This window comes from Polypterus senegalus, chromosome 4, assembly GCF_016835505.1.
Source record: "Polypterus senegalus isolate Bchr_013 chromosome 4, ASM1683550v1, whole genome shotgun sequence".
NCBI classification, from domain to species: domain Eukaryota; kingdom Metazoa; phylum Chordata; class Cladistia; order Polypteriformes; family Polypteridae; genus Polypterus; species Polypterus senegalus.
Genome location: NC_053157.1, coordinates 243025105 through 243037114, shown reverse-complemented (window position 1 = coordinate 243037114; position 12010 = coordinate 243025105).

The following is a 12010-nucleotide window of genomic DNA, read 5'->3' as shown; positions in this document are numbered from 1 at the left end:
AAGACATCTACTCTGTGCAGGGCAGAAGTCGTTTTTACCTCCAATGTCCACAGACCTCTAAGTATTTCACTTATTATTGACCATCTCACAATTCCAGTGGATCACAAGTTCACTTACACTTTGTTTATATTTGGTTGTGTTCCCTTAGTGGGTCACAAGTTCACTTACACTTTGTTTATATTTGGTTGTGTTCCCTTTAAATTGTTTAACTTGAGCCAATTGTTTCATGTCACCATTGATTAGCTTCTTACACTAAGGTCCTGGAGTTTTTTACCATTCCTGCAGACAGGACTGGTGTCACTGGGACAGGTCTGTAGGCCTCTTTGCTCACAGATGCTTTTTCATTTCAATCAGATTGAGGTCGGGGCTTTGTGATGGCCACTCCAATACCATGACCTTATTATCCTTAAGCCCCTTTGCCCCAATTTTGGAGGTCCCCTTTCTGACTGAGGTTTACCTTTCTTACTGAGCTCTTGAGATGTTGTTGCCGTTTCTCTCCATCATTGTCCTTCCTCATGATACCATCTATTTTGTGAAGTGCACCAATCCATCCTGCATACCCCACTACATGACACTCCCACCTCCATTCTTGACAGTTCCGATAGTGTTCTTCAGCTTACCAGCATCACCCTTTCTCCTACAAACATCACAATGGTTATTCTGGGCAATCAGTTGTATTTTGGATTCATCAGACTAGACAACATTTCTCCAGAAGGTCAGATATTTGTCCCCATGTGTCATTGCAGATTGCAGTCTGCCTTTTTGATGGTGGCTTTAGAGCAGTGGGCTTCTTCCTTGCTGAGCAGCCTTCCAAGTGATGTCGATGTCAGACATGTTTAACTGTGGATATCGAGACTCATCTACTTGTGTCTTCCAGCATCTTTACATGGTCCTCTGCTGTTGTTTTGGGCTTGATTTGCACTTTTTGAGCCAAAGTCCGTTCTTTTCTAGAAGACACAATGTGTCTCTTTACTGAGCATTGTGACAGCTGTTTGGTCCAATTGTGATTATACTTGTGTATTTTTGTTTGTACAGATGAACATAAAACCTTCAGGCATTTGGAAATTGTGCCCAAGGATGAACCACATTTTTGGAGGTCAACCATTTTGTTTCTGAGCTCTTGGCTAATTTCTTTGGATTTCCCCATCATGTCAAGTAAAAAGGCAGTGAGTTTGATGGTTGGCCTTAACATCCATCCACATGATGGCTCCAATGAGCCTGATTGGCTCTCAGAAGCTCATTGTCTAATTGCCTAATGGTTAATTTTCTGGAATTTTCCAAGCTGATTGCAGGCACAGATAACAAAGTGTCTGTAAACTTGTGACCCACTGGAATTGTGATAAAGTCAATAAAAAGTGAAATACACGGACGTCTGTGAACATTGGTGGGAAAAATGACTTCAACCCTGTACAGAGTAGACATCTTAAATGCTCGTAGTTTTGTATTTTGTATAAAATCTGTGGTTTGATTATATAGTGAGTTTTAAAGAATTCACCTGAAGTGGATGGAAACTTCTAACTTCAACTGTATCTGTTATTGTTATATGTAAAGTCTGTTACTGTGTTTTCCTTGTAGACTTGTTACTGAGTGTTCAGGTGGTCCTGAAGATGCCAGCCGTCATTCACAATATTAAGAACTCTGAGTAAAAGCAGCTGCTTACTGTGAGAGTGTGATATCACTCAGTTCATCATTGTAAACAGCACTATAAAAAAAATCCTAATAGAGAAAATAGATAAATCTTAATGAACAGGCCTTCTTCATGCTTCTCACTGTCCTTGCTAATCCTGCTAATGACCTTTAACAATGAACACAACATGACCAGACGCTGTACCTGATGGAGTTAATGGCAGGATGTCCCACTGGCTGATCTTCTCCAGACTCTTTTTCAGACCAGACAGCTCCTTTAGCAGGTCCTCAGAAGAGAATTCAGTGGTGAAAGTCAAGGTGAGTGAGTCTCCATCATCAGGAAGGACACAGTGAAATGAAAAAGTCTACATCAGGAGAGAAAAGGGGACAAGAAGAAATAAAAAGTAAAATTAATAAGAAGGTCCTCCTCTCAAGTAATGATCAACATGGTGAACAGAGAGTTTGGGTTTAAATAGATTATTTTTCCTTCATTTATTGATTATCTATAAGATAATATTTAATTAGAGTGGACCATAAGATGTCAGGTGCCTTGACTTTCAAAAAGATTTTCACACAGGAATCCATAAGAGGCGAGTCATCAGACTGTAGATAAGTGGACTGAGGAGGCAACAGACCGGCAGGTGAAGAACTGATTTAGCAGACAAAACCAGGCATTGGGCTGTTTAATGTACTGAGATGAAGTTAATTAGACAAGACAGACAGACAGACAGACAGACAGACAGACAGACAGACAGACAGACAGACAGACAGACAGACAGATAGATTGATAGATAGATAGATAGATAGATAGATAGATAGATAGATAGATAGATAGATAGATAGATAGATAGATAGATAGATAGATAGATAGATTGATTGATTGATTGATTGATTGATTGATTGAAGTATATTTGTCCCAAGGAGAAAATCTGGCAATTAAATTAAAGACTTACACACACTATTCAGTATAATCTTACAATGGAGGGTCTGCAACTACAAAGTAGAAAGTGTGTGACTTGTCAGAAAGACTTGGGAGCCTTTTGTGCGCTCATCACAGTTCTGTAATCTGTCCTGTAGAACACACTTGTGAGAGCACATCAGGAATATTGTGTGTTAGAGAAAAGAGAAAACAGCACAAAAGAAAGTCGAGAAGAAGAAGAGAGACCAGACTGGACTGTGAGGTTTGAGCTGTGAGGAAATGCTGAAGGATTTGAATGTCATCAGTTAAAGGACAAAGGCATGAGGAGGTGACATGACAGAAGTGTTTAAAGATAAGAAGGAGTTGGTGACTTCTTTTGTCAGGTGGCTTCATCTAAAATGATCCTTATTAAGAACAAATTTAATACAAATTTGCTTCCTCAAGCAAACAACTGTAGATTTACCTGCCTCTCAAGTAATAATAATAAAAATAACAACAACAACAACAATAATAATAATAATTAATAATAATAAAAGATAAAGCCCTCACTGACTCACTCATCACTGATTCTCCAACTTCCCGTGTAGGTAGAAGGCTGAAATTTGGCAGGCTCATTTCCTTATAGCTTACTTACAAAAGTTAAGTTATTTCATTTTGAAATTATACGTGTAACGGTCATAACGGTCGACAACGTCCACCATGTTAAACTTTCTTATTTATGGCCCCATCTTCAAGAAATTTGGTAGGCGGCTTCCCTGCACAAACCGAATCCGATGTACGTACTTATTTCAGTGGTATGACACCACTGTGGGACACCTTATTGAACTTTCCAATGGTCTTTGTTACTTATGGGTCCATCTTCAAGAAATTTGGTACATGGGTTCTCAATGCTAACTGAATCCTACTCACGTAAATATATATGTCCATAGCCTGCAGCTCGGTCGCCGTGTCAGGTGGCGTTGGGTCCCCCATCCCCACACCTCCCACGTAGTTGACTGCCGGCCTATATGCGCACAGCTTGGTCATATTACAACTGACAACATGGTATACAAAGAGATCCTTAACAAATAATTATTGATATATTTTCCTTCAGTTTAAAAAGGTTTACTTTTCTCCTTAATAAAAACTTTAAGGCAGTACTTCGCCACTGCGAAGAGCGGGTATTTTCTAGTAAATAATAAACACCTTACAGAACAGATTAATAACAAGAGCCATAATATAAAAATAATAAAATATTACAGTACAATAAAACCAGAATAAATGCAAAACTAGCTTCATCAACTAAAATTCATATCAAACAGAATAAGCCATCGATATTACAAATATCTTGTGCAGAGAGTTCCAGAGGCGAGGGGCCACTCGGCTGACATCTCTGAACTTCATGGTAGTCAGGAGAGCAGGAGGTATAATAAGATAAATAGATGAAGAAGATCTAAGGATACGGGAAGTAACAGAGATGTAAAGAAGATCAGAAAGATAAGGAGCAGCAAGATTATGGAGTGCTTTTTAAATAATTAACAGAATCTTAAAATCAATGTGATATTTAGCAGGGAGCCAGTGAAGCTGCTGAAGGACTGGAGTGATGTGTTCAATGGAAGGTGTTCTGGTAATAATATGAGCTGCAGCATTCTGAACCAAACTGAAGTCGTAAAGGAGTTTGTGAGGAAGACCAGAGAGGACAGACTTACAATAATCAATATGAGATGTGACCAGAGCATGAACGAGAACAGCAGTGCTGGTAGCTGAAAGAGATGGATGTAAACAGCTGAGACAGAAATATGCCGAACGAGTAATAATATTAATATGCGCCTCAATTTTTAAGGTGCTATCAAGAATGACACCTAAGCTCTTAAAATGGGAGGAAGAAGAGATTAGAGAATTATCAATAGTCAAGGAGATATTATCATATTTGTCCAAAACAGATTTAGTTCCTATCAGAAGAACCTCTGTTTTATCACTATTTAATTTAAGAAAATTAGTAGAGAGCCATGATTTAACTTCCTTCAGACAGTCAGAGAAGAAAGAAGGTGGAAGAGTGGAATCAGGCTTAGCAGACAGATAGAGCTGGGGGTCATCAGCATAACAGTGAAAGTGAATGTCAAATTTCCTAAAGATACGACCAAGAGGCAGAAAATAAATAATAAATAGAAGGGGACCCAAGACAGAGCCCTGGGGAACATCACTAACAACTGGGCAAACTTGGGATCTGAAATATTTTAGTCGTACAAACTGTGGATGATTAGAGAGATAAGACTTGAACCAGGCATGTATCAATAAATCAATACAAATTGATTTTCATCTCTCAAGGAGAATATCATGAGATTTTGTATCGAAGGCAGGGCTCAGATCAAAGGGCACAAGTGCGGTCAACAGCCTCGAGTCAGCTGCCATCAGCAGGTCATTGGTGATTTTAACCAGGGCTGTGTCTGTACTGTGAAATGGACGAAATCCACAGTGAAATTGTTCAAAGAAATGATTGTCAGTAAGATGAGAGTGAACGTGCACGGCAACAGTTTTCCACGTGTTTTTAAAGGAAAGGTAAATTTCAGATTGCATGATAATTATTTAGGTTGTAATGATCCGCACCAGATTTCTTGAGTTATCACAGCCGTTTTAAGAGATAAAGGAACAAGACCAGAGATAAGGGAAGAATGTATGATGTTAGTTATTAGAGAGGAAAGAGAAATCAGTAGGAACTGGAGCCAGCTGACAGGTAGAGGGCTTGGAATTTCTAAAAATATCAGATATTTCAACCACAGTTGGGAGTTTAAAAATAGTAAGAAAAGAAGAAGAAGGGGGATCATAAAATGTTCCATGTACAGAGTTTACAAGAGAAGTCAACTGCTGGTGGATATTTCCTATCTTCATTTTTAAAAAGGTCGTAAAAGAGTTACATTGATCAGTGCAGTAAAATTGAGGTGGGAGGTTGTCAGGTGGCCATAGGATGTTGTTTGAAGGCCATAGATAAAGGCAGGAACTTTGAGAGTTTTGCATAAATTATGGAAATATTAGGCAAATGTGAAATTGGGCTAAATTGCCTGTTATTGCCATTTGTAAAAACTCCATAGCTCTCTTGATTTTGAAGTTTCTCAGGTCCAACACACCCAAGTCTGATCAAACTCCCTGTGAAGTGTCACTCTCACCTGTAGGAAGTAGAGATTGTCTTTGGTCTCTGACAGCTCCTTCAGCTCAGCTTCTCTCCTCTTCAGCTACTCAATCTCCTTCTCCAGTTGCTCCACGACTCCTTCAACCTTCTCCATTTCTCTCTTTTCTTGTTCTTTGATTCTCTCAGTCAATTTCTTGTGGGTTTCCTCAAGACTGTAAGTCAGATCTCTGAAGCTCTTATCATGTTTCCACATCACTCTTTCCACAGAAAACTGTTAAGATAGGAGAAGAATATTGAAATGAGTCATCTAATTAAAAAACAGTCACAAGACACTTTTGTTAGTATTTTGATGTTGTAGAGTTGTACTAGGGTGTTGTACCGTGTTAGCCATTATGAATGCAGTGAAAAGTCAAGCAAAATGACACCTTTTATTGGATAACTAAAAAGATTACAATATGCAAGCTTTCGAGGAAACTCAGGCCTCTTTTTCAGGTAAGATGTAATACAGAAACTGGAGTTCCCTGTGTTTATATACACACATTATGACAAGAAACAGATATTGTAGAGGAGAGTCTGAATTAGGAGAAGGGTGGTAGGAGTATTCCCTACCTAGATTTCCCTTGGTACTCTGGGTAGCAGCATCTTCTTAAGGCACTTACAGGTCTGTATGGAATATAATAATAATAATAATAATAATAATAATAATAATAATAATAATAATAATAATAATAATAATAATAATACATTTTATTTATATAGCACATTTCCCATGCTCAAGACACTTAACAGAGTTTAAGAAAGAACAGCAGGGTATACAGTATATAGCATTGTACTAAACCAGATAAATAAAGAAGAGTAAGATAGTAAATTCAGAGAAAAAACTTAACAGACAACATAATTGATGGCATAGCACACACACACAGGTTATATGAACATCTTGACAGAGAGGTAAACTGAGAGAAGGGTAGAAAAGTCAAATACAGCTAAAAGCCTTCCTGAACAGATGAGTTTTGAGTTGTTTTTTAAAAGAATTTCTGGAGTCAGCTGATCTGATTAATTTCGGTAGGTCATATGCAGTCTTAATAAGTGGCTCTATAGGATCTATGAGAGCCATTGGCACAAGCTACTGGCAGCCTTATTATCCTGTGAGGACCCTGGTAGTGTTACACAGGGTGGTCTTTAAAAAGAGCCTCTCCTGATCATCTTGGGTATGAGAGTGGAGCAGGACAATGTTAACCTGGAGTGGAGAATGAGAGGTGAGGAAGACAAAGAAGAAGAAGAAGATGAAGAAGAATGGATATTGTTGAGAAAAGCTGGTTTGTTGTGAGGTAATTGTGTACAAATAAAATATACTGTATATAGTGTTATTGTGCAAAGATTAAAAGTCTCCAGTTTAACTTTGGTACTTCAAATTCTGAGCAGATGCAGCAAAGTATAAGGAGGATGGACAGGGATAAGCTTTTAAGTGTGGAGACAGTCAACGAGCAGTGGAGCAGGTTTAAAAATGTGTTACATGGAATTCAGGACAGGTACAGACTTAAATTTGGAAGTCGTAGGAAATTTAACAAAACTCCACCATGGGTTAATAAAGAGTTAAAAAAGTGTCTGCAAGGGTAATAAAAATGACAAGGCCTAGAAGACAAATAACTCCATTAATCCTAATGAATCCTAAGGTGTATAAGAACATGAGGGCAACCAGTAGGAAGGATATCAGGGAGGGTAAAAGGCAGTTAGAGAGGAATATAACAGATAAGGAGAAAGACGGCCATAAGAGATTCTTTCAGTATTTCAGTAGTAAAAGAAGAGTCAAGGAGGAGGTGAAGTGCATCAGGAATAGTAAAGAGGAATTAAAAAATATAAACAGTGAACATACTGGGGAATTACAAAGGACTGGAAAATGGCAAATATTATCTCTTTATATAAAAAGGGTGACCAAGCAAATCCAAGCATCACAGGAAAATTAATGGAAGCAAGTATTAAGGATAAGATTGTGCAGCACATGGCAAGAACACTCTGCATGGATAAAGAAGAGGGAGGTTGTGTTTTACTAACATAATGGAATTGTATAAGGAAGCAAGAATAGCCTCAGATCAAAGTGGAGCAGATGATATTATTTATCTGGACTTTCAGAAAGCATTTGATAAGGTCTCACATGAGAAGTTGGGCATCAAACTAAAAGAAGTGGCAGTTCAGGGTAATGTTTGTAGATGGGTGCAGAATTGGCTCAGACAGAGGAAGCAGAGGGTGATGGTGCGAGGAACCTCATCAGAATAGGCCGATGTTAAGAGTGGTGACCAGCAGGGGTCAGTGCTGGGGCCACTGCAATTTATGAATTTAAGCAACACGCTGGTTAAGTTTGCAGATGATACCAAAAGAGGTGGATTAGCAGATATTCTGGAATCCATTAAATCATTACAGAGGAACTTGGACACTGTACAGACTTGAGCAGATTTGTGGCATAAGGGTGTAAGTGTAAGGTATGAGGTGCACACTGGATCATCATCTCCAAAGCTGGACATGTTCAGCTGTTTTCAGTACCTTGCAGAGCTACACAGTGACTCTGATATCTTTGAGATAGTAGGTAGGGACGAGGAGCCCTAAAAGTAGTCATAGTCAGGGATTCAGGTATATTGAGAATTGAGAGGAAGTTTTGCTCTAGATACAAAGAGTCTCATATGCTGTGTTGTCTTCTGAGTACACACATAGAAAACTTCTATGGATGGCTGCCAGAGCAGTGGAGGATCCATGTGTCATGATCAAACTTGTCCAGGGGTCACAGAATAATCAAAATAAGTGGGACAGACTGCCAGTTCTGCAGGACAGAGTTGAGAGTTGAGTATAAATCTGAGGAGCAGAACTGACAAAGTGGTCATCTCAGGACTTCTACCTGTGCCACACCAATCTATGTGAGATTAGGAAGATTAGAAGCCTTAATACACATCTGAAATGTCTGTGTGGGAATAAGTTGGGATGAGTTATATTTCAACTGGAGGGGCATTAATGTAAACTAAATATGTGTCACAAATAAATTAATGAAAATAATTATCAGGAAAAGATTGAGCAACATAGATCTAGGTGAGGAGTGCCAGTGAGCAGTCAGTGATGGTTTAGATGGGCGATTTCATGTTTCACTAATGTGCTGGAATTCTATAATGAAATAAGAAAAGCATAAAAGTATAAACCAGTATGGAGGTCTTTCTGTCAGGAGGGCTCACGTTCAGTCACTTGTTCATCCTTGACTGTCACTTCTGTGTCTTTACTGGACTGCAGCACATTGAGTGACAAGTTATACTCCACCCAAATTCTTTGAACAGAAAGACACACCCCAGTTGTCTGATTCTGCTGTGCTTATTAATTTACTACAGCAGATGGCGCTGGGCTTTATAATGGAAGTCCATGCTAAATAAATCAGATTGGAAAAGTTTTGTCTGTCCAGGCACAGAAATGTGTGTGAAGAGTTCTTGTTCTGCCGATGAGAAGATTCTTATAAATTGATCCTGGAAGAAATGGGCAGGAAATAGGAAGCAACTCTGAACAGTGTGCCAGTCAAATGTGCATTAAAATGTGTGAATGTGTGTCATAAAACATGAATTGTTAAATTGTAGCTCCACTACATAGTAAATGTTGTTTGTTTGTAGCTTGTCTGTCTGGTCTGCTTGTGTGGGTATGAAGATAGTCCATACATCCTGTTTGAGGGATAGACAAGTAATTGACAGTGGTAGAACACCTGAAGGCTGGACAACTGGTTGTAATAGGAATTTGCATAAATCACGCCATTTTATGAAAGGAGAAAGAGAACAACAATTGAAGGAAACAGACATGAGAACTCGCTAAACAGAGCAGCATCTGTAAAAAGGAACTCCGTCTTTGAAGACCTGTCTAAATAGGTGAAGGTCAGTGATCGTCTCCAGGGACGTGAATCTTGAATTTAATCCCAACTAGCAGACTCGGTGAGCTCACTGCAGTCCTTTTATTAAAAAGCTCAGAACTGACTGGGAAAACATTTTACATTTAAATTTTCAGATTCTTTCATTGGCCATCTTCTACAATTCATTTCCACATTATAATCAGACAAATTGAACTCTGGAGTATTGTGTGAACTTCAGAAGGGGCTGAGGTGTGTATTTCACTCTCTCTATTTCTATTCACATGTATGGGGGTTATTGTGTGTTGAATGTCATTGTTATTTTCATCTTTAAGTCTTTCTTTTTTAATTGTTTATTTTCTCCATCTTTTCTGAAATTGCCTTATAACTGTCTTTTTGACACATACTGTATATATTCGTTTAACTGTTTAGAGCTGATGATATCAATAAATGAAAGTACAGCAGGACTCTTCATGGGCTGATATTGGCCTGTCCTTATATTAGTTTAGGAAGGTGAGTGGCAGCAATCGGCCCGTTTCAGCAGATCAGCATGTAAACAGGTGGAGGTGTGCGTTATCGGCACTCAGTCCAGCATCCAAACCCCTTCACTTATGGAGTCCAATAAAGTTGCGACATATCAGAATGAACAGAGAAAGTCCATTAGGGAATGCTGTGTCAACTGATCCAACTCAGAACATCAGTGCCAACCTTCATTATGAGTTACTGTTAGAGGGAGTGAAGTCACCTTTAAGTGGAGGAATGAGAAACCTGAGGACATGAGGGTCTTGTGGTCTGAATTCCAAATGACTAAAACATGAAAAACTTTCAGCAGTGAAACGCCAATAAGGACACAATAAACCATCTTCTCTCCTTCTCCATCTCCCTGTCCCCATATGTCATCACCACAAACTCTCATAACCCATTTAGTTCTTTTTCCTCTCTTTGATATGAAGTGTCATCTTAATTCCACTCACCTTCATCTCCTCCGCTGTCCTTCTCATCTCCTTCAGTTTCTTCTCTTTCTCTTCAAGTCTTCTAATTTCCCTCAGTGTCACCCCCATCTGTTTCTGTTTGGACACACAAGAGGACACATGGTGGTCTCATCAGAATTCTCTTCCACTTTCTAAGCTCGTGGTGTCATTTTGAGTGATTAAATTTGTACAACACATTTGTTTCACATTCCATGACACAACTTACTGTTTCTGTCACACTTGTCTTCATTTCGACACAGTAAGTGACACTCAGATTTAATGAAACAAATATGAATATCACACAAACATTCAAATAAAAGTATAATTTAACACTTCGATTCAAGATGAAGTTTGGGCTTGAAGAGAGCTACAAATAAAGGAGACAGTCTGAAGGCTCAATGGTGTACGAGTCAGTCCTTGAGATTTACAGGACATCACATCGACAACTAGGATATCAGAGCTTCACACATAAAAACTGAGGAAACCTGCAAACCCAGGAGACCTCGGATGGCTAAGGACTGCAATTGTAGGACCATCAAGGCCATTGTGGAGTTCAGACTTGTGAGAACTTTGTCAAGTGTTTCGTCGTTTTATGGAGTCAAGTGAGATAACTGAGGCCGAGAAGAAACAAGTGAGTCTGAGGATTTCACGAAAAAGTGAAATCTGAAGAGGAGTTTAATGAGCTCAGAGAAATCTGACAATATATCAAATTAGTCACTAATAAAAATACTTTATGAAAACATTATAACTGAAGATCAGAGAAATAAATAATAACACAAGTGAAAGTTAACTAACTCAGAGTTCAAACATGAAGAAGAGCAAATTAGTCACACACAATGGGCTGCTTTATGGCAGCGGTTCCCAAACTGTGGTACGCATCGCGGTCCCTGAAATTTAATTTATCTGTGCAAAACCCTTTATGACAAGCCTGTTGTGAGCAAAAACCAATGAAACTGTTTAAATACAATAATACGTGGGTTCCCAAATTTAGTGTGGTGAGAAATTTCATCATCTGAATAAATAAAACCTATTATTCGAATCAGTATTTAGGTTATTTAATGCTACCATAATTCCATTTTGCGGAAGTCAACTTCTACTTCTTCACTGTTTAAGCTTTTGGTCTGCCTCACAGAAACCGCTCGCGTTTGTTGTTATATGTGCACTTCCACTGTATCGCATCGTAGTCACTAGATCTGAGCACAAATCCGATACCATTTCGTCTTTGGTAACTGCGTCACATACAGGCCGAATGCAGGATTTAGTTTTGGGGTGGAATTTATCAATTTATGTACATACACAAATTTTTCCATTAATTTTATGCATAATTTCTTCCAATTCTTTAACTTTTATTCAGATTTTGGGGCGGTTTAGACCCGAACTCCCCCCCTTACAGCTCTCCCTCCCTTTCAACAAGGTGCGGGTGGTACGCAACGCAACTCACTTAACCTCAGGTGGTACTTGATGTCCAAAAGTTTGGGAACCCCTGCTTTATGGCTTGAAGGGCATGTGGCTTGGCTATTTAA